Here is a 27887-nt window from a genome sequence, read left to right on the forward strand (position 1 = left end):
ATTAATTTAATTTAATGAAATTAATTTAAATTAAATTATATTTAAATAATTTTAAATAATTTAAATGTAAAAAAATTATTATATACTTACCAATACTTACGTTGTAATGGTAGTGTGTTGTAAAAGTTGCGTTGTAACGTCATATATCCACTGTTGCACTCTTTGCAGTGGGAATAGTAATTTTTACTCTTTTGTATTTGTACGTTAATAATATTGGCTATTATTTAATTAAATTTTGTTACTATATATATATGTTTTAAGAAATATGATTAAAAAAATATTATTTTTTTACTTTCATTAATTATTTAATTATTAATAGTTATTTTAAGTATTGTTAATTATATTTGAGTAATTAATTTTTTATATTACTGTAATTAAACATTGTTTTTATTAAAGTCGATATTTTTTACAACTATATTTTTGTTAACGATATTTTGTACTCAATATTTTTGTACTTACCTGTTTGTACATACAAACTCGATATTTTGGTTGTAGATATTTTCTCGTCGATATTTTGGGTAGTCGATATTTTGGTAGTCGATATTATTTCAGTGATCCGCCTCTAGACCTGCTGCATCATTCAAATCATGACCCTAGTGCCCGCAATTTAACTTTATTTGTGAAAGTCTGTTTAGTAGTAAAAAATAGCAATATTTGTTGTTTAAAGGAGTTTCAACCTCTTTTGGCCTCTGTGCCGCTGCGCCTTATGCACCATTTCAATCATGACCCTATTCACTGCAAAAGAACTGCACATGTGAAAGCCTTTTTTAGTAGTAAAACACAGCAATATTAGGTGTTTAGTGGTGGGGTGAGAATATTTGGCACAGGTGTCACTGCATCTGCTGCACCATTGCAATTATTACCCTAGTGTCTTCTAAATAACTGCACTTGGGACTTTTGAGCACAAATATCAAGCAATAATCTGTGGTTAGTGGGGTCCCTAGAGATTTTGACCATGGTGCCACTGCATCTGCTGCGACTTTCAAATAATGCCCATTTTAACTGCAAGGGAACTGTAATTGTGACTACCTGTTTAGTAGTAAAATATAGCAATATCAGGTGTTTAGAGGAGGTCTGACAACTATTGGGCCCAGTGCAACTACACATTCTGCACCATGTAAATCATGAGTCTAGTGTCTGCAAGATAACTCCTTTTGTGACTGCCTATGTAGTAGTAAAATATAGAGATGTTTGATGTTTAGAGGAGGTATGACAACTTTTGGCCGTGGTGCCACTGCACCTACTGCACCATTTCAATCATGACACTATTGCCTCCAAATTAACTGCACTTGTGACTGACTGTTTAGTAGTAAAACATTGTAATATTAGGTGTTTAGTGGTGTTACTGCACCTGCTGCATCATTGTAATCATGAACTTAGCGTTTGCAAGATAACTGTGCTTGTGACTTGCTGTTTACAAGTAAAATTTGGCAATAATCTGTGTTTCGTGGGGCCCAAGATCTTTTGGCCGCAGTCCCACTGCACCTGCTGCACCAGTTAAATCAAGTCCCTTTTAATTGCAAAGTAACTTCAATTGTGACTTCCTATTTAGTGGTAAAATATAGCAATACTAGGTATTTAGAGGAGTTCTGGCACCATTTGGGCCTGGTGCCACTACACCTGCTACACAGTTCAAAACATGACACTATTGCCTGCAAGATAACTGCGCTTGTGTCTTGCCGTTTAGTAGTAAATTATAGCAATGTTTGGTGTTTAAAGGGATTCCTAGAGCTTTGGGCCCCAGTGTAACTGCACCTGCTGCCCCATTGATATAAATACTCTAGTGCCTGCAAGATAACTGTATCTGTGACTGTCTGTTTAGTAGGAAAATATAGTAATAGTTGGTGCTAAAAGTAGTTATGACAACTTTTTGGCCCCATGGCCACTGCACCTGCTTCACCATTTCAATCATGACCCTATTGCCTGCAAAGTAACTGCACTTGTGACTGCCTGTTCAGTAGTAAAATCTAACAATATTAGATGTTTAGTGGTGTGCCTAGAGGTTTTGATCCCGGTGTAACTGCACGTGCTGCACCATTATAATCATGACCCAAGAGCCTGTTAGATACCTGTGCTCGGTAGTAACATGTAGCAATACTCTGTGTTTAGTGGGGCCCCTAAAGCTTTTGGCCCAGGATCCACTGCACCTGCTGTAACATTTAAACCAAAGCTCTTTTACCTGCAAAGTAACTGCAATTGTGACTGCCTGTTCAGTAGTAAAATATAGCAATTTTAGGTGTTTAGAGAGAACAATCAAAAAACAAGTGAACAGTAAATCGTATGTAGCGTTAGCCCAAAAAAAAAAAGTTGAACCACTAACGCGATTGGAATAAGTGGTTAGGACAAAGGAAACTGACAAGAGATACACAGAAGGGAGAACAGGCTGCAACCAATAGGAATGGAGGGAAATAAACTGGCAAACATACAGGTCAATAAAAAGTTATGGCAGGATGTAAGTCCCTTTTAAGGTATAGTAAAAACAATAGGTTTCACAAGCACAGCGCAAGCACCATGCAGGCAAAACCTAAAAAAGGGAAACATAATTGGGATTTGGAAGAGAAAAGGGACAGTAGCGGACAGTGACTGGGAGATAAAAAAAAAAAGAGGAGAAATGACAGGCCACCTAAGAGTAGAAGGCAAAGCTGTTGGGACTGTTGAGTATGGAGGAAGTGATGAGGAACAGGAGAAGGAAACATTGAGATGAGAGGTAGGAAGGGAAGAGGAGATTGGCAGTCAAAAAAGACAAGGACCAAGGGAAAAATAGAAATACATGTGGAGAGCGAGGGAGGCGAAGGAACAGGAGAGAGGAAGAGGTGGCCAGTGCAGTAGAGATAAAAAGAGAAAGGCGTGAAGTGAGAGATCTTGAGATCTGAGCGCAGTGACAGTTGGGAAGCAGGAAGAACAGCAAGAAGAGGTAGATGAAAAGAGCAGAAATTAACAGTCTGAAGTAAGGGAAGAGAGGGGAGTATGTTAAGAGTGAGAAGGACCATTAGAGAGAGAGACATAATAACATAGAGAGATAAAGAGGTAAAGGAAGGATGAGGAAGTGGATGAGGAGATAAATGATAGAAATTACATTTTATTATACCATCTGTGTCAAAAGCTGCCTGGTCCTTTCTCTGATCACTGCCGTATAACATGTAAAGTGATTTCCTTGAGTCATATTTTGCTTGATTTCATTTTTGGTGATGCCTTATTATGCCTCTATGTTTTAGAACATGAATGCCTGGCCCTTTATGGTCACGGTTGTTCCATGAAGGAAAGAGTTGCTGGCTCACTCCCAGGGGCAAGCACAGCTTCCAGTGCTCACTCCACTCCTGTTCATTCACTTTTACATTATCAAAAAAATTCACTTTTAGACTCTATATTAACAAGCAATGTAGTTTTACCGTTCAGCTCATTACAAAGATTTCCTTCAGTGGCTCACACAGTCAAAAGGTTGCATGTGCTTGTTAGCATTTGCCAATGGGTAAATGGGTTCCCTGAGCATGTGCTGCCTTATGGTTAGATGTGAAGGTAAATAGATTCAGCCATGCCTTCTTGTAGAACCTTTGAGCATGTGGTGGCCATCTTGGAACAGTTTAATCTCACCCATGAGAAGCTTGGTAGCTTTTCTGCAAGGACTCCTTCTGTCTCTGTTACTCTGTGTTTTATTTTATTTACTTCTTATTACTACATTTACAAAACAATTACCAACTAATACTAAGTAACTAAGTAACTAAACTACCTCTCAATCCACCACTATCTTAGTGACAGGAGTACAACGGAAGGACTAGAGTCTCTCTAGCATTACCTGACTTAAGTTCTCTAAAGTAAACTTTCTCTTTCATAATCAGGCCAAGCGAGCGCAAAGTTGCAAACAAGTAACATTAGTAGAGCCGAAGACCTGTGTCTAGAACAATACCAATCACAGAAGATTTGTAAACGTAATTTACCTGCAATGTAAGCAGCAGCATACTTGCTATTCTGAAAAGAATTATATTTGCAATAACAGTAACACATTCTAGAGAACACTCCGACCGCCTACCGCATAACGATGCACCAATCGGGCCATCCGAATGCGGCGAATAAAGCCTGCCCATTCAAGATGGCGGAATCAGGAAAACAGAGAGAAGAAACTTCCTGACACGCACCCCTCCACGTACCTGCACGTCATGGATCCTGTACTACAAGTCCTGCCGCTGTTCTACCTGATCCACTACTATAAGATACGATACCGTCGTGGACCCCACCCGAGGTAAGTTGAACACACACCACGGCATTCATCTCCCTCACACCAACATCACCCACACTAGCTCACAGATTACGACCCTGTCAGACTCGGACACCTTGCAGGAAACAGGGAACTATAGGCAGTCACACAAAAATGGCATGCAAAAAGTGCTGTAGACACTTCATTTTCGGCCGGGCCAATTTGCGGACACAATATGGGCTGTCCGTGGCAGTCACAGCACATCAGTGGCAAAGCATTGGGTAAAGATGGCCACATGGATGCAGATGTTTCTCTGACGAGGACAGTGTCGCACAGTGCATGTAGTGGTATTGAAAATACTGGTGGGGCTCTCATAGGAGCGTGGCAGATGCAGTGAAGGGTGTGGCTTAGAATGCCTAAGCAGTGATCCTTTGCTCTGCATGGTGTGCCGCCTGACTGCCAAGCTTAGGCCATTGGCCATGTCAATGGGTATTAGGTGCATAAGATACATAAGTCAAAGGGAAATCCTTGGGTGAACACTGATAAAAGAGCTTGTTGTGTTCCCACACAAGTTCTATTCACTCATACACATACTATAGTTCTAGAGTCTTCTAATGATAGTGAAAGGGATCAATTTCCACACTAAAAGTGAACGTTCACAGTCTTTTTTATTTTAAAACATGAGGATTACCCCCACTCCGCAGTCAATTAAAATTTCAAAGAACACTCTTTGAACATATATAGTAAAATAAACAGTTAATTACAATTCATTACATGCATAGAAATAAGCAACATCAAATAGATTAAATTTATACAGAAGAAAAAATAAAATTGAAACAGTTAATAGAGTTCTAGCATATAAAAATACATTTGGATCCTTACACACAAAACCCTAACCAACTGTGGCCTTGATGTTCTCTCACCACTCTTTTTTCTAAATCCAATGGCCTTTTTCTATATAAGCGGTATAGTACACAGTATCATCGGCCCTACTTGGATTTTACACAGTGAAAAATGTGTCGACGCGTTTCGGTGTTCTATCTCTGGATGTTGTAACGCCTTCCTCAGCACTTGCCGTTTCTTTGGGGTCACCGGCTTCAAGGACTATTATTTTGTGTGGCGTCTGCCTCGTTCTTTCCAGGAAAGAGCAAGGCAGACGCACGGACACAAAATCAGAAAGAACATATCCAGTTCATGAGCTAAACTACGCAGATATACACCCGTTCATGAGGAATTTTAACCTTTTTAAGATAAATATGCATATAAACCAGACGAGTGGACCACGAAAGAACGAGGCAGACGCGCGAACACAAAATCAGAAAGAACATATCCAGTTCATGAGCTAAACTACGCGGATATATGCCCGTTCATGAGGAATTTTAACCTTTTTAAGATAAATATGCATCTAAACCAGACGAGTGGACCACGCCATACTTAACTGTACAACAGAAAAATCTACCTATACATCAGGAATCACCCTAAAAGGAGGAAGAACCGACACCTAGACCAACAGTCATTTATTGGAGGTGACCTCCCCGACAGTCGCATACCAGAGTGTATCGAGTAACAACCTTGGGAGGTTGTTAACAATAGTCCTTGAAGCCGGTGACCCCAAAGAAACGGCAAGTCCTGAGGAAGGTGTTACAACATCCAGAGATAGAACACCGAAACGCGTCGACGCATTTTTCACTGTGTAAAATCCAAGTTGGGCCGAGGGAGTAACAGATACTCATGTATTGATGATACTGTGTACTATTCCGCTTATATAGAAAAAGGCCATTGGATTTAGAAAAAAGAGTGGTGAGAGAACATCAAGGCCACAGTTGGTTAGGGGTTTTGTGTGTAAGGATCCAAATGTATTTTTATATGCTAGAACTCTATTAACTGTTTCAATTTTATTTTTTCTTCTGTATAAATTTAATCTATTTGATGTTGCTTATTTCTATGCATGTAATGAATTGTAATTAACTGTTTATTTTACTATATATGTTCAAAGAGTGTTCTTTGAAATTTTAATTGACTGCGGAGTGGGGGTAATCCTCATGTTTTAAAATAAAAAAGACTGTGAACGTTCACTTTTAGTGTGGAAATTGATCCCTTTCACTATCATTAGAAGACTCTAGAACTATAGTATGTGTATGAGTGAATAGAACTTGTGTGGGAACACAACAAGCTCTTTTATCAGTGTTCACCCAGGGATTTCCCTTTGACTGTTTGTCACTGTACCCTGTTCCCTGGTGCTAGTGGGGTACTCTCTCCCTTCTGTAAGCATAAGATACATAAGCAATTACAATGCCTTGGTCTCTGTGACACAAGGCATAGAAAATACATCTTAAATTAAATTATGAAAGTTTAAAAGATTTTAAAGAGTCCCTCAGAAGTGAACTCAAACGTAAATGGAGTGTGTTACTGCTGCAGACTGAAGACTATCTAACAAGCCCCAGGATGAGTGCAAAAATGGGGAGACTAATAGACACCTTTGGGCACCTGCCTCGTAGAACTGCTGGTGCTGAGCACTGGCAAGACTCAGTACACTCAAAACCTTGCTGTTGCCACATCATCACAGCATCCCCTAGCCCACAGCCAAAACAAAGTTTTTTGACAAAGGTATACCAAAGTAGCCTTACATAGCTACTGTAATGAAGGAGGTGCAGGGACAGCGTCAAGCATGAAATAAATGAAGAGACCTGTCAGGATCATCTACTAGAAGTGGCCTGACCAGAATGTATGAACCTGATAAGTTTGCAAGGATGAAAGTTTGTTGCAATGCATGTGTAGTAATTTCAGCTTACAAATGGTTTACACACACTACTCATAGGGCAGCACTAAGTGCACAGTCAGTGCAGGCACGTCATCCGTGAGATCATATTGAGATCACTCACCCTGTATAGACATTGGAGCACTTGGTGATCAGTTGCATGCCATTCTGTAAGCCATAAAGGATCAGTGATGGCATATTCCATTGAAATCACATTTAATGTGAACAGTGGCCATGTGAGTAGATGAAATGATTTGCCAATCATGGTGGAGGGAGAATAGAGGGAAAGGTCCAGAAAGTGTACATTGTGAGATCATAGTAGGAATATGAGTTATGGAGTGACCAATATAAACATTGTAGGAGGACAAAGTCTCCTGAAAGTTATTAGTGAGCTCATTCTAGTGAATTGAGTCTTGGATTGATCCAAGGAGGAACAGAGGAATAAAGAATACAACAAATGTGAAATTTGAAATCACACTAGTACAATGAGTTCTGAGATGTGTCACCGAGCGGAGGTAAGATGACACATAAAGAGAGGAACCATGCTATACAATTACAGGCCATATCATACCACAATCAGCCAATGACAGGCACATACCATACAATGGCAGAACATACAGCATAAGGACAGGGCATGCCATTCATCACACCAGAGTATTGCTGCCCTGCAAACTTCAAGACATCAACAGTGGACAGCTTGACTCATATCTGTTTAGCAGCACAATAAATTGCCATGTGTGTGTGTCCTGTGCACCAAAAACAATATCTATGCAGATAATCAGCTTAACTGCTCTAACCCAGGACTTAACATGTACAACTGTAGCTTATAGATCTAAAGCTGGATGTATTGCTGATGTATAATGAATAGGCCTCTAATAAAGTGGTGACACATGACCCAAGCAACATAGCAAAAGTCATCATTGTCCCCCCTGCCTCATCCTCCTGTGAATAACCTTGTGGAATATATTATTGAAGACTTGACAGCTCTGATTATAGACCTTTTCACTGGTCACTCTGCACGTCTGCTCCGTAATCCACTCTATGCCCGCCTATAAATCACTTTAGCCTGCATCATTCACACTGTGTAAATCCCAAACACTGTATACGAACAAGTAAACTGTTCCAAATTTAAACAAGCACTCTAATAAATGTTTGTAGAAATACATGGCTTCATCTGTTGCTGTAAGTAAAAAGGTCTCACTCTGAGATAACACATTGTATGTATACTGACCTCTGTGTGGCACAGAGCTGGAATTAGAAGGATAGATACCATCAGTGCACTATCAATGGGGTCCAGCAATGTAAGGAAGCCATTGAAACACAATTATTGCACATTGACAACAGGCATCCAGGGATATGAAACATAATTGCCTACACAATTCTTACGTCAGTATGCCACTGTCACCCTTCTCCTGCCTCTCTGTGCCTAGCTCTTTCATGAATAATATAAATTCTAATTTTACATCAGCCATTGACTTACCCAGCCATCACCTTCTCTGCTATACATCCAGCTAAATCTCTGATACAGGTGCCACACATCACAATTTATCACCGCACACACTGCACTACTCATTATCCATCATTGACCCATACAATACTCCTCAAGTCACTTTCACAGTACACCCTCCAAACGCACTGCAATGAAGGTCACCAACTACAGCACATCTGCAACTAGGAGGAACATTACCATGACCATACTGTACTCTCAAAACATGTACATGTCAGGGTTTTTAAAAAACACACACTGAATGAACAGTCATAGACACTCAATAGCAACACATGAAAGGCTATTATATACAGACAGCATACAGAAAACAGTTAAGCAGGTGTCATCAATGCCCATGCCAACCCCACCCGAAAACATCAACACAGTGGCAAATGCCTTCACTCACACATCCATGCACAAAACCAAGAAACTTTGATCATGTATGCAACATCTTAGCCATCAGACCCCCACTCACATGTAAGTCGGTGTCCCTGTGTCAACAAAAGTTAACATGGAATGGCCTACACAAACCAATCAAACTTCTTCTCACATACCACATGCCCACTATGTACAGTCTGCAGACAACTGTCCTCACTCACTGCACAGCCTCTGAAATGACACCTTCTGCATCTCATGCTACAAGCTCAAATGCATCCCTACATGTGTCACATACGCATCCGCAACAAATGTCAGGATGGGTGGGATTTGCACACCAAACACATCAACACTCCAGATGTCACATACAGCTGGACAATGTAAGCAACTACTTATGCAAGAGATAAGTGTACAGCACAGTGTTGCAAAGTGAAGTGTACTACAATGGATTTGATGTAATTGGAATGTGATAGAGACCCATACATAAGTTGTAGTGCCAAACACTGGTGAGGGGCACAATGGAGTAGATCAGAACATATTGTGCCAGAGTATAGTGGCACACACTGGAGTTGTAGGGTAATGTCATACACTGGAATGCTCTACAGTGGAATGGTGTAGAGTGGAGTAGCATAGAGAGGAATGTTGCACAGTGGATTGATTTAGAGTACCATATGAAATGTTGGAGGATAACAGTTTGTAGTGGTGGATAATGTTGTTCTGTACACTGTAGTGTCATATAGTGGGGGCAGTTACAGCATAACAGCATGTAGTGGAGTAGCATACACTTGCCTGGTGTACAGGACTAGCATGGTGTGAATTAGCATGACGTTGGTTGGATACAGTCCCATGGAACATGAATGTAGGAGATATGACAGTAAGTGAAAAATATCTTGTGCAGAGTTAAGGTGCACATTGAATTCACGGTCACAAAGGAAAATCAGAAATGTGGGATGTCCAGATACTATTGTCTGACACATTAGATCAACACACTTCCCTAATCACAGTTGATGTGGTCCACAAGTAGCTGGATACCAGTACGCTAACGTCACAACACACCACACATAGCCCCTGCAGCAATGTTCCCTTGTGCACACAGCCTGTTGCATATCTCTGAGTTTTGCACTAATCATGCTGTCACCCCATGTCATGTACATGTGTGAATGCTTGTTCTTGAATTCCACTGTACCCATTTCCACTTCTGCAGTACCCATGGCAATCAATATGCACAGCTTGATCAGTCCAAATATGGAAATGTACACATGTGCTTGTGAAACACTACACATCAAAGAGAACTGTCCACAAGGTGGTTACAGATGAAACTATCCATTCACATATTATGCACCCTGTCCAACACACAAGCCACACAGTAAGGACAAATTGCTGTTTTTGATGTAGAGAAAGCAAATCTCTTATGGGTTTCCAAGCTGAGCCCACACAAGCCAATGTAGAGGCCAAGAGTTGCCCATAACAGATATGTATCATGTACCCACTTACCCTATGATCCACGAATCACATTGCCTGCTCAACTTTCTGGGGTCCTCCACACCTGCAATTGACTTACATGCTACAGTGACATTGCTATCAATCTACTTGATTTGACAACATAAACACCAACATTGTTCTGAATCATTAGCAAGCTCAGTCACAAGGGTCATACACAAAATAATATTTATTATTCAACACAAACATCTCTCAGACAGGCTGCAAAAACATCAAGGCAAAGGGCCCGATTCACAGAACTAAATTAAGACAAAATCCTAAACTTACTACCATTTTGGTATTCACAGAAGGCAATTACTCATTTTGGTATTCACCGAAGGCACTTACTCATTTCGGTATTCACAAAAGTTGCCTTCTGTGAATACCGTAAGTCTTAAAGTTAGGATTGTTTTCAGTTTAGGAGCAGTAAAGTTAGGACTCCTAACTTTACTACTCCTCACAATCAACACAGAGTGTGCCCTTGGTAAAAAGTTAAGCCACCAACAGAGACAACACAAACACAGGAAGGTTACAATGTATATATGTGGTTTGTTGTTATTTCTCTTTCAGGCTACAACTGATCTAGGAAATCCCTGATGATCTAAGTGGTGAAACCGTGAGTTTTGCCACTGCACTAGACCAGAGGTTAGGGTACACCTTAGCGTGTGTATACCGCCATGGTCTCCGTTTAGGTCCTGATGAAAGCTTTGCAGAAAGTGCACATTAAAGCAGAAACATGTTGACCATTATTCACTTTCTTATCTAATCGGATCCTCCTGGCTACACTTAATACCTAGTATAGATCCATCACTAGTTTTTAATAGTAACCAAATCACCTCGAATAAATCATTTTATAGGTAGTATTTGGCGACTTTTTAGCCTACACTGACCCCTCACACAAACAACCGGCTCTGCTGCAGTTGCAGGCGTCGTAGCACACCAGGGAGGCACTTGGCTTCCTTGGTGGGGACCCTATGATGAAGCATGTCACCAACCAGATTGGTGAGTGAGGGTCCTTATAACAAACATATGTGTGTTCCCTTTACCAGTTTCTAGGTAGCCACTCTTCTGTTGTTTTTGCAAAGAACTGTGAAAGCCAATTCACAGACCTGCATTCATGTGTCTAAATAGGTCAGGTCGGATATCAGTTCTAAATCTAAACTGCAAACATGGCAAGGACATTTGGGCTGACATTGGTCAGGTCAATGATACCTGATATGGAAACACTTGGATGCTGATGGCACCACATGACAAGCATCCAGCCCCCAATCAATAAATAGCATCATACATGAGACATCTCTGAACTTCCTGTGTTGATGATGTCTGGAATTAAGGTGGTCAATCATGCAAAAAAATTACACTCAGACCAATACTCACCCCCAACTTGCTGCTGTTGGGCCTTCAAGTGTCTACCCAGCTCAGGCTGGGTAACCGCTAGGTTGCGGGACATTAGTGGGGTCAAGGTCCGGCACGACAAGCCAGTTCGGTGGGCTAGCCCCAGCTTCATCTCTGCGATGTTTGTACTTAGGCGGCAGATGTCGTCCCACCTCTTGTGGCAATGGGAACTGCATCGGTTGTAGACCCCCAGGTTCCGCACCTTCCGGGTGACGACCCTTCAAATGGCCTTGCGCTGATTGACTTTGAGCTGTAGGCATGGGAGCCATGTAGTGCAAATTTACAATAATATCCAGTGGACATTTGTGAATCAGTATGAAAGCAATAATACATAAAACACATACATAGCATGGTCATCTAGTCCATGTAACATTCTATGCTCTGATCAAGATTGATGAGTATAGTGGTAATGTCTGTCATGCTGTCCCTACTATCTATCCATTATGTTAACATTTTGAGGTGGGCCACATAGACCAGGCTGAGCAAGGACATCCTCTGTGGTGCGTAATGTGAGTGACCATCGCAGACATTACACAGTAATAGAACCCTTTGTAAAATGCTCACTGTGTCTTACACTAAGACACCTTTGGGTCATGTCTCAGTGCGTTGAATCACATGATACAGAGGATACAGTAATGTACATGACACAACATTCAGTCATTATGGTGAGATGGCTAAAGGCAGCCATGGGTACAATAGATCTATATGACAGTTTTTTTCAGATATTATGGTGAACTACTCAGATGGCTGAAATAGTCAGTTTATAGATAATGATTGTCAGCATTGTGCATTCACAGGACATCTCTTTAGGCAATGGTACACTGACACTGGCATGCCATCATGATACTCAGCTGCTTGTCCCAAGTGAATTTCCAAACAGTACATACACATTTGAGCCACACATCACAATTGGCACAATGGTAGGATTGTGTCTGCAGTGTTCATGTCTCTGATGTGTCGGAGTTGATTTCTAATAAACATTGGCCAATGCAGAAACATGCCTTGAGCTAGTGGGCCAACAGCTCTCTTCTCCATTGGCTACCTGTATACATCTATACATAACTTAAATGTACCATGAGCACAGTAGACATGGCCCATCACAATTATGTAAACATGCTAAGTCTGATCTAGATTGCTAAACACCGCACAGGGAAGTGGTGCATTAAGTGTGACATATCCCAGTCATCATTGTACATGTACAATTTGCACAACATATCCTGTCCACATCATCATTGAATGCAGTCAGGGGTCATGGGGACAGAGTGTCAACACACCATTGCATGGTGTGAAGTCACCATGCAAAACAAAATAACAAAGAGAGACTTGTTGAGTCTGGCAGCAAAGGTAGGACTGAATTCAAGACAGTGCAGTGCGCTGGATCTCGACATTGTGGAGTCTCTCTAGAAGGATGGAATGAGCAACTATGTTGAATTCCACGGAGAGGTCTAGAAGCACTAACATGGCAGCTTTGCCTGAATCCACGATTTCCCGGATAGTCTCCGAGACCTCTAGGAGGGTGGACTCAGTACTATAGCCGGCTCTAAACTCGGACTGGGAGTCATGGAGAGGATGTTGAGAGTCCAAATAACTGGAAAGTTGTTCCGGAACTAGTTTTTCCAGACCTTTAGCTGGAGCCAGTAAGAGGGAGATAGGTCAATCATTTTTATGGATTGCAGGGTCAGCATCAGATTTTTTAAGAATGGGTACTAAAAGAGCCTGTTTCCATCCTGAGGAGAAAGTACCAGTAGAGAGAGATGAATTCTAGATCTGGTTAAGTGGAGAGATAATGAGAGGGGCTAGAATACTGAAGAACTGGGCCGGGCAAGGATCCTTAGGTGCTACTGTGACACAACTTTCTGCTGAATTATTTTGTGTTAATCTTAAAGAGCATTGGTTACAGTATGTTTTTCTTTCTTCATATAGATGCTCCTTCCAAACTAACATGGAAGGAGCTGGCTAGACGGGCCCGGCAAAGGAAGCTGGAGGCGATTGTCGCTGAATAACGGCGGCTGGTGGCCCAGGAGGAGGAGGACATGCAGTCTCAGTCTACAACATCCACCACGACAGCTGCATCCTCCTCCGCGTACCCTGGGTCAGCCAGTCAGCGCAAGACTCCAGCGGTACGGAGCCGTGGTGCCGCAGCCACCCGCCACCGCCAAGCAGCCAAAAAATCAGCTGCCCCCCACAGCAGGTGCAAGGCACGCATCCACCGCCTAACTCTCAGGGTATCCAACCTTGAGCAGGAGATGGAGAGAGTTAAAACGCTGCTCAAGAACCTCCGCAGGGAGCAACAGGACCACCTGGCAAAAAGACACCGCCGCCGGCAACTTTTTTGGGGGGGTGGGAATTGGGAGTTGGGTTTTTTGGACTTTGGGGACTTTTTATTTCACGGACAATCTTTGGGGTTAGTGAGGGGTGGGTCGGGTCTTGCGGGATAGTTTATTTTTGTTAGGGATAAAAATAATTATTTACTTTCAACTTAAACATAACATACAAATTTTTACTGTTTTGCAGGGGAGGCGGGGGGTTAACTGTACGTTTGTTTTCCTGAAACTTTACTGGCTGCTTGATTCAAATTGTCTACGTAATCGCCCAAATGTTTACAAAAGTAAGTGCCACTCACAGAGTTAGTGAATTCAATTGTCCTACTACTTTACTAGTACTACCGTCAGTCTCTCCTCCCTCCTCCTACTCCATTATTCTTCCTCCCCCCAAACAGTTATCTTACCTGTGATTCGTGTTTGAGAATAGGGCTAGGCACATGGCTGGCTGCATGGCAAATGGCGATTAAGGTTGGCAATCCTGGGCGGATGAAATGGCATCGTTGTGGTGGTGGTAGTGGTGGTACACAGTGGCAGTAGCAGCATATGAAAAAAAAGAAAATGAGACCTTGAGTGGCCTGAGTGGAGCATTAGAACAGTATGATAGATAGCACAGTACACAAGAACAGTGCCATACTTTAGCCTAACAAATGCTAAAGTATTCAAAGTATAACTACTAGTTGCGTGGAGTTTGGCTTTGGCTACTACAAGAAATAGTACTGAAGGTGGACACAGCAGCGTAATCATTCGCCACGTGTAGGAGGAGGATGTTCTTGATGATCAATCCAGTTGATGGCGCCCATGAAAATCAGATTTGATTTGCAAAAAGTCATGGGTATGTGTCAAGCTGAGTAAGAATGTATCCTCGGATTCCGTCACCAGCCTTGAAATTGATTTTCTGTTGCTTTGACCTTATCCTCCCCAGCAAGTGTGTGGAATTATTGTTGTCATTTAGTCACACCTCAATGAAAACCACACAGCCCGGGGGGGAAGAGGGTTAGGGTTTGAAAATTGGATCAGAATGGGATTTTTTGGGAAAGTTTTGTGGAGAGAGGGAAAAAAACACACAGCATGGACAATCAACAAATGAAGATAAACACATTTTTGGAAGATATCCATAAATCTTTTAAGGGACATAAAGGAAGTGCATGCACTGCTGCATGCATGAAGTTGATTGCTAAATGGATGGTTAGGTACTTAAACTAAGCAGTACTTTCTACAACTTACTAACTATGAAGAAACAATGTGACAGTACAGGGCTGCAGTAATTACGCAATGTCACTTGCCTATCTGCCCTCAGAGAGAATAAACAACACTTAGTACATGAAATTAGTTTTAAAAATAGCAAACAAAAACGTATACAATGGCTGGAGGGATGCATTTGAAGCAGAGAGCAAACAAATGCACAGAGTCACACTCATAAAAGTTCACAACAATAACATTATTAAAAGATAAGGAGAAGTGAAGAGGATACTGTAACTGTATGTTGTAGTTGTCCTGTTGAATTTGGGATGTTGCATGCATCCAGCCATTCCTCTTATTCGCGGTACTCCTCCATTCCGTCTGACGCACCGTCGATCAATCTTGATGCGGAATTGCGGATGGCTAATGGTAAGCCTGAGTTAATCGTTTTTCCAATCGCACAGGGTAAAAGCCTGTTTGGACACACATTTAGACCTTCCCAGCAGTGCTCCCGGGCCCCTAAACCCACTACCAAAAATCTAGAACACCCCACATTACCCTCCCAAAAACGTGCATTACCGTGACCTCGCACAGGCCTTAAAATCGTGCCCAAACACACTCTGAAACTAGGCCGAAAACACCCCTTTTCCACCATGGATTTTCTTCAAACCACTTGCAATCAAAATTAGACCTTCCCAGCAGTGCTCACAGACCCCTAAACCCACTCCGAAAAATCTAGAACACCCCAAATAGCCCCCCAAAAACATGCAATACTGCTACCTTGCAGGCCGCCAATGTAAGCCAAAGGCAAAAATGCACCTCAGAAACGGGGCCTAATTCCCCTTTCCCCTCAACCTACGACCAAACTGCTCTTTTGACACAACAAAATTATACCTTCCAAGCAGTGCTCCCAAACCCCTAAACCCACTCCCAAAAATCTAGAACACCCCAAATAGCCCCCCAAAAACATGCAATACTGCTACCTTGCAGGCCACCAATGTAAGCCAATGGCAAAATGCACTTCAGAAACAGGGCCTAATTCCCCTTTCCCCTCAACCTACGACCAAACTGCTCTTTTGACACAAAATTAGACCTTCCCAGCAGTGCTCCCAGACCCCTAAACCCACTCCCAAACATCTAGAACACCCCCAAATAGCCCCCCAAAACCTGCAATACTGCTACCATGCAGGCCGCCAATGTAAGCCATTTGCAAAAATGCACCTTAGAAAAAGGGCCTAATTCCCCTTTCCCCTCAACCTACGACCAAATTGCTCTTTTGACACAAAATTATACCTTCCCAGCAGTGCTCCCAAACCCCTAAACCCACTCCCAAAAATCTAGAACTCCCCAAATAGCCCCCCAAAAACATGCAATACTGCTACCTTGCAGGCCGCCAATGTAAGCCAATGACAAAAATGCACCTCAGAAACAGGGCCTAATTCCCCTTTCCCCTCAACCTAAGACCAAACTGCTCTGTTGACACAAGGTTAGACATTCCCAGTAGTGCTCCCAAACCCCTACACCCACTCCCAAAAACCTAGAACAACCCCAAATATCCCCCAAAAACATGCAATACTGCTACCTTGCAGGCCGCCAATGTAAGCCAATGGCAAAAATGCACCTCAGAAACAGGGCCTAATTCCTCTTTTCCCTCAACCTACGACCAAACTGTTCTTTTGACCATCCCAGCAGTGCTCCCAGACCGCTAAGCCCACTCCCAAAAATCTAGAACACCCCACATTACCCTCCCAAAAACGGGCATTACCGTGACCTCGCACAGGCCTTAAAATCGTGCCAAAACGCACTCTGAAACTAGGCCCAAAACACCCCTTTTCCACCATGGATTTTCTTCAAACCACTTGCAATCAAAATTAGACCTTCCCAGCAGTTCTCCCAAACCCCTAAACCCACTCCCAAAAATCTAGAACACCCCAAATAGCCCCCCAAAAACATGCAATACTGCTACCTTGCAGGCCGCCAATGTAAGCCAAAAGCAAAAATGCACCTCAGAAACGGGGTCTAATTCCCCTTTCCCCTCAACCTATGACCAAACTGCTCTTTTGACACAACAAAATTATACCTTCCCAGCAGTGCTCCCAAACCCCTAAACCCACTCCCAAAAATCTAGAACACCCCAAATAGCCCCCCAAAAACATGCAATACTGCTACCTTGCAGGCCGCCAATGTAAGCCAATGGCAAAAATGCACCTCAGAAACAGGGCCTAATTCTCCTTTCCCCTCAACCTAAGACCAAACTGCTCTTTTGACACAAAGTTAGACCTTCCCAGCAGTGCTCCCAAACCCCTACACCCACTCCCAAAAACCTAGAACAACCCCAAATAGCCCCCAAAAACATGCAATACTGCTACCTTGCAGGCCGCCAATGTAAGCCAATGGCAAAAATGCACCTCAGAAACAGGGCCTAATTCCCCTTTTCCCTCAACCTACGACCAAATTGTTCTTTTGACACAAAATTATACCTTCCCAGCAGTGCTCCCAGACCGCTAAGCCCGCTCCCAAAAATCTAGAACACCCCACATTACCCTCCCTAAAACGGGCATTACCATGACCTCGCACAGGCCTTAAAATCGTGCCAAAACACACTCTAAAACTAGGCCCAAAACACCCCTTTTCCACCATGGATTTTCTTCAAACCACTTGCAATCAAAACTAGACATTACCAACTCTCATCCCAGCTAAGCAAATCCACTAAGAACCAACTACAACACACTCCAATCGCAAAAACCATGGGAGTTGCGTGGGAACACTAACACAATGCACATGGATCACCTCCCTAGCATAGAGTAAGGGAACACAGCGATTTGTGCTGTGTTACTTTCCTTGAGATTTATGATGCCACTCAAAGGAATGCAAAGTGGCCTGCATGGCTTAATAAATCAAATTTTTCAGTTGTGTCGCACATGTACCACATTGTGTGGTACAAGTGTGATGCAACTGGGGTAATAAATATGGCCCTATGTGTACAATTTCTCTTTGGAATCTGTATCTTTCTGCACCTAATATTTCCCTAACTATGAGTGACAAGTTATATTCCTGCATGTGAGGCAACTTCTGTTATCTAAAGTGCAAGAATTAAAAGAGTTTGCAACTAAGACCACACACTTGCAATTTTCCCCAGGTAAATTTGGACCATTTAAACCTGTGCAATTTACTGGGGGAAAAAATGCACAGTTATTACCAAAGGATGCAGATATTGGTGCAGTATGCACCAAAAGTCCCATGAAACATGTAAGAGGTACTATTTTTTGCAACTAATAAATTCCAACTCCTTAACAGTCAGATTTTATGAGTGAGGAAAATGTTGCAGCAAACATTTACTCCTCAGGACTGTTGTTCTTAACTCTGTTTTTAATTACCATACTTATGATGCTGTTTATTTTTATATTCCCTAAGCTTACAGTTATTAAGCTATGCAGAGCCCCATCCTGGGGGATCAAACATAGTCCAAAGACATAGAAGGAAAGGGTGCTTATTTTCTGATGTTTGAGACTAGTGCTACTCTCCATAAATGTCGGAGCGTACATCTTTATCAGAGCGAAATGGTAATGAAGGTTACAACCATGCCTTTTTATGGAATTTGTTTTAAGGGATCTAGCAGAATGGGCACCTTCATTGATCTGAAGCTTTAAGAGGCTTCTGTTCTGCTAACTAAATATATTCCTTGTCCTGCCTAGTAACTGAAGGCCAATATCGACAAACTGATGGATAGTATGCCTCGTCTGGTGAAAGCAAAATAGTTGTGAAGGAGCCAATGAAATGGTTAAAATGGGAAGACACCGAATTCCCATTCTGAATTGCTAAAGTTGATTTGATCAAGGGTTTAGCTATCAGTAGTGCAATAGTTGCAGTGACACTGAGCGTCAGTGGTCTGCGGGGCCTACTGAACCCTGTTTATTGGTGTATTTCAGTGCTTCAACAGAATCTAGTTTTTGCTTCCCCTATTGCCCATGGTACCCTTGCAACAAGATTGAATGAGTTGTTCAGCTCTGGAAAGAGGGGGATACCTCCAGATCTCAGTTTCGGCAGCTATTTTTGGGCTGGATATGGCCAACCCAGGGAAGCATGCTGAATTTGACCTGGTGTCATTTTCCGACACTAGGACACAGTTCAGCATAGTTTGTGTGATATCTGCCTTCTGTTCAGAGCAGCAATTTCCTGGCAACTAGGGGGCTTTCTTATCTTCACCTCCAGCTGAGTCTAAAACAAAGGCTTAATTTAAAGGGTCATTGGCCCTTCGTTTGTTCAAGTATCACTTTGGCTGGGAGTTATCTGGTGCCTAACACCTGAGGCCCATACAAAGGAGGGATACTCTAGCCACAGTTTTTTTTAACTTAATAAGTACTGGAGAGAAATCACGACTTTGTTCTATCCTCTATGTAACAGAGGAACATGCACTCTTGGAATGCAATATTTATCTAAGTGTGTGAGTAATTTCCCTAATAATGATTAAATTGACATCTACTATATTTTGTATTTCATACTTTTACAGCACTGCTTATCCCAGTGTGTAGTGTTAGAACACTTTACATGACTCACAGAGGCAAGATAAATCATACAAGTGAGTAAATCAGTATAGGAAATTTTACAAAAGACATTGAGAGTTATAGGAGTAAGAATCACATTTCGTCCATAATTGTAGATATTATGGGCCATATGTATCAACATTCCGTTTTGCGATTCCTAAATAGCGATTTTTAAGGAATCGCTATCTAGAAATCGCAAAATTGTATGTATGTCGGAAATCGCTTCTTTTTAGCGATTCCTTAAAAATCCTTAATTGCGATTAGCAAATTGCTGATTGCAATAAAGGAATAATTTCCCATTAATTTCTATGGGCCAGGAGGCCCATAGGAATGAAGGGGAAATTTGTGATTCGCAATTTGCTAATCGTAAATTGTGAATATTTTCAAGGGTGCAGGGGTGTCTCAAGAACACCCTGCTGCACCCCTGATAATGACATGTGTGCGCATATGGCGCACATACATGCCCTAAGGGCATGTATGAGAATCACATGGCACCTTTTGATGTTTAAAAAAATGATTTTTTAAAAGAATTCGCAACTTACCACTAACTAGAAGTTGGTGGTAATTTGTGATTCCTTAATGGCATTTTGGAATGTTTTTTTCCTTGATACATTGCATTTAAGGAATCGCAATATTTGCAATTCTTTAAATGCAATCGCAAAATAAGGAATGGCAAATTTAGCGATTCCTTATTTTGCACCAAAAATGTTTCATACATACCATTTAGCGAAAATGGGTTAGCAAACGCCGGAATTCTGCGAATTTCGGCGTTTGCGAACCCATTTTGCTTTGATACATATGGCCCTATATGTTAGGAGAGTATGGTCAGAAGTAGGACAAAGCCAGGATATAAAATGTAATATAGAGATTGTGGTTATCTTTACTAACAATATGTTATTGCTTCTAAAAAGAGCCCTCCTTTGCAATTTTAGAATAACAGATTGAGAAAAAAACAATAAGGATCTAAACCCAGGACTTGCAGTTTGCATGAAGCTCCTAGATGCAGGTAAATAGATCACTGTGCTATATTAGAAGGACTACAACTTAAGAACTGGAAGTGAAAAAATTATAGTGTCAAAAGGAATAGTCCATTATTTTATCTAGCTAAAATACAAATGTGTGATCTGTCTGCTACACAACATGCTTTGCATCAGGTACATTAATCCCCTTTGCTACTTTATAAGTCAAAACTGTGATGGAACAAAACATAGATCTTTCTCAGGACTGTATTAACAGCTAGAGTTTTCTTACCAATACTATAATCCCCTCTATGGGCCAGATGTAGGTAGGCTTTTACCGGTCGGTAACGGCCGAATTCGGCCGTTACCGACCGGTAAAAGGCATTTGAGATGTAGGGGGCAGAATCGGTAAATTTACCGTTCTGTAAATTTACCGATAGGTAATTTTACAGAATCTGTAAATATACCGGTCGGTAAATTTACTGACCGGTATATTTACAGAATCTGTAAAATCGATATGTAGGTGGGACTCTTATGAGTCCCACAAGGCCTTAGAAATCGGTATTTTACCATCAAATTCAATTTGATGGTGAAATACCGATTCAGGTGTGCATGCAAATGTGCGCATGCACACCTGTGCCATATGACAGGCAGACCTGCCCTTAGGGCAGGTATGCCTGCCATATGGCCCCCGAACCTTTTTTGGGGGTGCTAGAGGGTGTCAAAGTGACACCCCCTGCACCCTTGCCAAAAATCTGTATTTACCGATCGGTAAATACCGACCTGTAATGCCCCATTCATTCCTATGGGCTTCAAAGCCCATAGGAATGAATGGAGCATTACAGGTCGGTATTTACCGAATCGGTAAATACCGACTTTTACCGATTCGGTAAATAAACATCTGGATTTCCCTACATCTCCCCCCTTCATATTTACCGACTTTTAAATACCGAATCGGTAAAATTCGGTATTTAAGGGTCGGTAAATATGCTTTACCTACATCTAGCCCTAAATGTCTGGACCCACAAAGTTTCCTCCAGCAGATGTCTTAACCTTGCAAGACATTTTAAAATGCAGCCATTTTGTGGCCAATTATGTAAGCTTGAACATATTTATTGTCACATATTTCCTTGTTGTCAATTTCTTTGCAGCAATTATTTTAATTAAATCTATCAGTTTAATGCCAGACTCTGTTTTTCAAGGCCCGTCCCACTTGACTCCATCCTATTTCATTTTCCACACCTTGACCACCAGTTTATGGGTTCCAAAGTAAATTTCTTCCAATTCCATCAATGGAGCTGGGTCTAAATGGCGGACTAGGAGTTTGACATGCCACGTTGTAGTCACAGATACTCTCCCACGGAGTGAATTTGGCACACTAGTGCATCTCACTGTGTCCCTCAATTGTTCATATGTGAAATGGGAGTACTTGGAGGAAACTATCATCCAATAGTCCTATATAAACATCAAAATGCCTTTCTGAAGAATCAGCTATTGAAGTCCTGCTGAATGTTTCTTAGCTCCTGAACCAATTATAATGAAGCCAGACAATCTATTCTCTCATGCTCCGACACGCAGTGCACCCCTGCTAGTAGCTTGCAAGCACGAGGATGCTAATGAGATGCTTCTGCACAAAAAGATCACGCGCTGCTGGATACAATTCAAAGGCACTTTGATCCAGGGGCAGTGATTTGTAGATAGAAGTGCAGAAGTTTAGTCACCGTGAGCAGAGAAATGTTTCAGTTCATCACTAGCAATTTTGCTGTAATTCTATGAAACCATGGATCATACATCTTCCAGGAAATATAGCACTATTGACACAAAACAATGGGCTTTCTGGTTATTTTTGTTGAATCAAGAAATCATGAAAGCACTCTGGTTACAAATGTAAAATGTTATATCTCTCTGTTCAGCATTGTGTTCTAAGAAGCCACTATTAACTGAGCATGAGGAAAACACTCAAGGCCAGGCCAAGGGTTATGAAGGTTGGAAATAAATGTTGTTGTCTTACAACACTGTACTCTGCCTGTAGCAGTGGCATATTGGCACTAATTGCGGATATAGTTTATGAAATGTTGTTGTTCAGAGGAGGTCTGAGTTGTGTTCCTGACCCTGGCTTCTTTGGAGTTTCAGACATCAGAAAACTGTTTTTCATTCTTGCAAATCCTGTAATATGAAGGCACAATATTGAAGGGTCAGTCAGTCATAAATCTTTATTCAGTTTTAACACAAAAAACGTGAAAGAAAACACAATTGTACATGATAAAAATTCAGTTGCAAAGAAGGTAATGGTTAAAACACTAGGGGGTCTATTAGGATGGCGGTCAGATGACCGCTGACGGTGGCAACCACTGGGTCAGTGGCGGTCATTCGCCCGCGATCGCAACCCAGAAAACTGGCGGTCCTATCAGCATGGTGGTGACAACCGCAGCGATAAGATTGTCCGCCCACTACTTTTCCGCCGATAGGAGTCCGCACGCTTGCCTGGTGTGTGGAGCAGGACTGCTAAAATGGGACCGGTGCAGGGCCAGGCTCTGCTGGCATGATTATGATGCCGGCGGTAGCCAGCCTTTCCGCAGCGGTGGATCCGCAATGGAAAGACATGCGGAGAATATCTCCGGGGCCCATTGTGGGCCCCCAATGTGTTTGGGGGGGTGTCGGTGCACTGGATAGGTACTACATGTCCCTGTACCAGGTGGCAGGCACTGTGCAGTGCCTGCCATGCAGTGCAGGGATATGCGGGACATGCTTTTTTGGACATCGCAATAACAAAGGGGATGCTGGCAGCAGCAACCGTCGCAATGTTAAATGCTGTGATCCAACCGCCGCGGTCAGATTTCAATTGATGAGCATACTAATTGGACTGGCGGTTATGCTGCGGTCCTAGCGGGTGGTGTTTTCCCTCTACCATGGTAGTCGGAGTGATTTTCCGACCGCCATCCTAATTGACCCCTAAGGGCCTTACTACGAGTTGGGCGGAATTGCTTCTGCCTAACATGACTCAGTCCTTGGACCGACCAACACGGAGTTGTCAGTCCTGACTGCCTAATTTGGATGCGACCGAACACTGTTCGGCCGCATTCCTACATTTCACTATAGGAGAATTAATCTTTATTGCATTACAGCTTGTTTTCTTGTGCAGTATGTGAATCATTAGGATGAATTGAAGAGAAAAAGAGCAGCAAACGTGGCAACACAGACTTCGGCAACTCTTCACGGGAAGTAGTCCACATGCTTGCCTGGCGGGTGGAGCAGGACTGCTAAAATGGGGCTGGTGCAGGGCCAGGCTCCGCCGGCATGATTATGATGCCGGCGGTAGCCAGCCTTTCCGCGGCGGTGGGACTGCCATGGAAAAGCATGCGTAGATTGTCTCCGGGGGCCCATTGTGGGCTCCCAATGTGTTTTGGGGATGTGGGTGAACTGGGGGTACTACATTTCCCTGTCCCCTTTGCAACTATTACAAAAGTAATTTGCAGATTCACACACCACTGTTAGTGACTACCCTCGGTGTTTTGATCTTGTGGATAAGCAGTGCATATGGCATTGTTTACTGGGATGTGATAATTTAAAGGCAGACAGGGATTCTATATAGAAGTGAAATTCTTCCCTGCCCCAGGGGTAAAATGTCCATTTGTTCAGTTCATCTCAGGTGACAGTGCTGCCTGTCACTGCACAGGACAGCCAACTGAAATCACACCACTCAAGGGACCCTAGTGATGTGCAGAGACCTCAAGGATACCAAAACCTTGAAAGCCTTTGTGACACATCATTATATTTCCAAAACACTGACAATAATAGGACCAGCATAAGACTGGTCTTCTTTTGGATAGTGCTTTAACAATAAAAGCAGAGAGTTCATATGAGTGACATTAATAGTTGAAACACTAGATGGATGCCTTCTTCTCAGTGACATACCATGGAACCTCTGTAAAGGCATGAAGACTTAGGGCCATATGTAGGTAGCTGAATACCGGTCAGAAACGGCAGAAAATCAGTAAATTTGCCATTACCGACCGGTATTTAGTTTTTACTAATGTAGGTGGCTGGATTTACGGATTCGGTAATTTACCTATTCGGTAATTTAAGGAATCGGTAAATTACAGAATCCTTAAAATACTGAATCGGTAAATTACCGAATACATAAATCCTATGTAGGGTACACTCAAGTGAGTGCATTTTTGATTTAAGCATTGGTTATTTACCACCAACTACAAGTTGGTGGTAAGTATCGAAAACCTTTAAAAAAGCAATTTTGTGCTTTTTTAAAAGTGCCATGTGTTAGATATACTTGCCCTTAGGGCATGTATGTGTGCCACATGTGCACACATACATGATTCAGGGGTGCAACAGGGTGTCAATGTGACACTCTGCCACCCTTGAATTTGTTCCCCCCATTACTGATTCGGTATTTACCGAATTGGTAATAGTGAATGGCTTCCCATTGATTCCTATGGGCCTCCAGACCCATTGGAATGAATGGGAATTACCGAATCGGTAAATACCGAATCAGTAATACCGAATATTACCGATTCGGTAAAATTTACAGAATTTTACCTACATACTATTTACCGATTCTTAAATACCGAATCAGTAAAATTCGGTATTTAAGGATCGGTAAATAGAGATTACCTACATATGGCCCTTAGAAAGTTTTACAATTCAATTGTCAAAGCAAAGTAGGACAAGTCCTTCAAAAGGCGGGAAGGTAGGCCGCAATAACATTTTAATAGTAGTTACTCTGACTTTCAACTTAATCATTTGATTTATTGATTTATTTGATTTTATATTTAGATATTTATTTTGTGGTTTTGTGTAGCGTGGAATTTGTGATAGCACTTTGCATGCAGCCAAGTTAAGACAGACAATTAACAAATACAATATGGCTAATTAGAAAGATAGCGGTGAATTTAGTTGTGGTGTTAGAAAAGGAAATAGGTACAAAATATGTTAGGCAGTTTCAGAAAAAGCCAAGGGCATGCATGAAACAATGCAGATTAATTGACTATACAATTTTATTCATATCAAGTATAAGACCAATCCTGTGCAGAGGTGTCAAGGTGGAAGTTATAATGGGCAAACATACATTCTGCTCACTTAAATATTTCTAAGAAGGATATAGAGGTGGTACATAAAAAATGTAGGTGTCCTTGAAGGTTAGGACTTTTGCATAGTGTAAAGCCCTGGGAGAGAGCTTGTTCAGTGATGTGAGTGTTAAAATCATGTATTATGATTTGGATTAATGAAGAATATACTTGCCTGCTGCATCGACAAATGAAACCCAGCAAGAAGTCCATTGCTGTTTGAGCTTGAGTTGATGATAGAACATCCATGAACTAATGTTTGCTACAAAGTGAGATGGGAGGGTAACAGAGGCTCTCTAATAGGTTTGACACAATACCTCAAATGGAATGCCAGGACCCTCCTATCCTGTATGTAATACAAATAATTCAAACTGTTTTCGATGTCTTTTGAGCTGTACAAAGTGAAAGCTTAATAGCTGAGTACTGGTATAAAACTATTTTTATTCTCAAAATACAGGATATTATTGGTTACGCCAACACGTGTATCATGGCAAATATTCGTACGAATAAAAGAAATATACTATGTGCACACACTGGACCCTCAGTATTCATGAAAATCAAGAAGATTATATCAACTATCACAGTATCATCTAAACATTGAGCCTGATTTACAATAATAAACTTAGACCAGAAGTTCAAGTTTACACCTAAAGTCTAACTTTACAACTACTAAAGTTAGGCTTTTGGTCTAAGTTTAGACCAAAAGTCTAACTTAGACCAAAAGTCTAACTTAGACCAAAAGTCTAACTTTATTAGCAGTAAAGTTGGACTTTAGGTCTAAACTTAGACTTCAGTTCTAAACTTGGACTTTTGGTCTAAGTTTACTTTTGTGAATCAATTTTTGTGTTTAAATTATCCTCACTAACATTTGTACAGAGACTTATCTTTTGGCCCTGATGAAGCGACATTTTGTTGTGAAACACGTGTTGTCCCTAAACAATAATATCATATATTTTGAGGATAAAAACAATTTTAGACCATTACTCATAGATTAAGTTTATACTTTGCACAGCTCAAAAGACCTCAAAAACAGTCCGAATTTTTCAATGAATTAATGATTTTGAGGATCTGAAACAATTAGGTAATTTCATCTTGCAATTAAATTTTCAAACAGAAAAGAGTACAGTCAGTATAAAAGGGGAGAACATATCTAACTTCCTAACCGAGAGGGCAGGTACTCTCATATGTTTGTTGAAAATAGTTAAGGTAGAAGATCAAGCCTTCTGAATTACCTTTCTGAAGAGAGCAGGGTAAGGAGGAGAGACATTCTAAAAATGTTTTTGAATGCATCAGTTTTATAGTAAGTGGAGAATGAGTTTAGAAATGTTCCATATATTCTCATTCTCTCCTGAATCACAATAAAAAGAGTAAGAGAGGTTACCCTATCAAATGCTGCTGACAGGTTCATTAAAATAAAAAGGAATCAGTTTCCTTTGATAACAACATGGAGACTGTTAGAAAATATCTGAAGAATCCAATGTATCTAATTCAGGTTTCCAAAAGGCTGTAATCTGAAATTAATTGGTTAAATTGGAGGCCAAAGCAGTTTTCTAGGACTTTAGAGAGGAAGGAAGGATTGGCTATATGAGGACAATTTCTATATTCAAGTTGTTTGCGTATCAATACCTCTGCTATAATAGCCCAGGAATCCCCTGACCTACATCAAGGTTGTCTGGCACTATTCCTTGTATCAGAGAAGGGTTGATTAGGTTAGTCCATTAAGGAATGATGAAGGATATGATATCTTTGAGATGAGAGGCAGGATTTGGATCTTTGAAGTGAGAATATGGCGTGAGTTTATATGCATGAAAGGGGATACATTGGTTTACTGGGCTGGACAGAAGAATGTTAGGTCTCTTTTATAAGATAATAAGAGATAGTGCTGTACGTTTTGCTTTTTCTCTGAAGAAACAGTTTTCTTACATTGGAATTAATAGCACATATAGTACTAGAATGGTGGCCATTGTGTATCTCTCGTTGTTTCAAATGTTTCTTGGGGTGATAATTAACAAATGTATTTCTCTGATCTGCCCAAAGTGACTGTTACATCAAAGACACATATGTTGTATTTTATTTCTTCCTGCATGGAGTAACAAGGTTAAACCTAGAGAGATG

Source organism: Lissotriton helveticus, chromosome 9 (assembly GCF_964261635.1).
Source record: "Lissotriton helveticus chromosome 9, aLisHel1.1, whole genome shotgun sequence".
Lineage (NCBI taxonomy): Eukaryota > Metazoa > Chordata > Amphibia > Caudata > Salamandridae > Lissotriton > Lissotriton helveticus.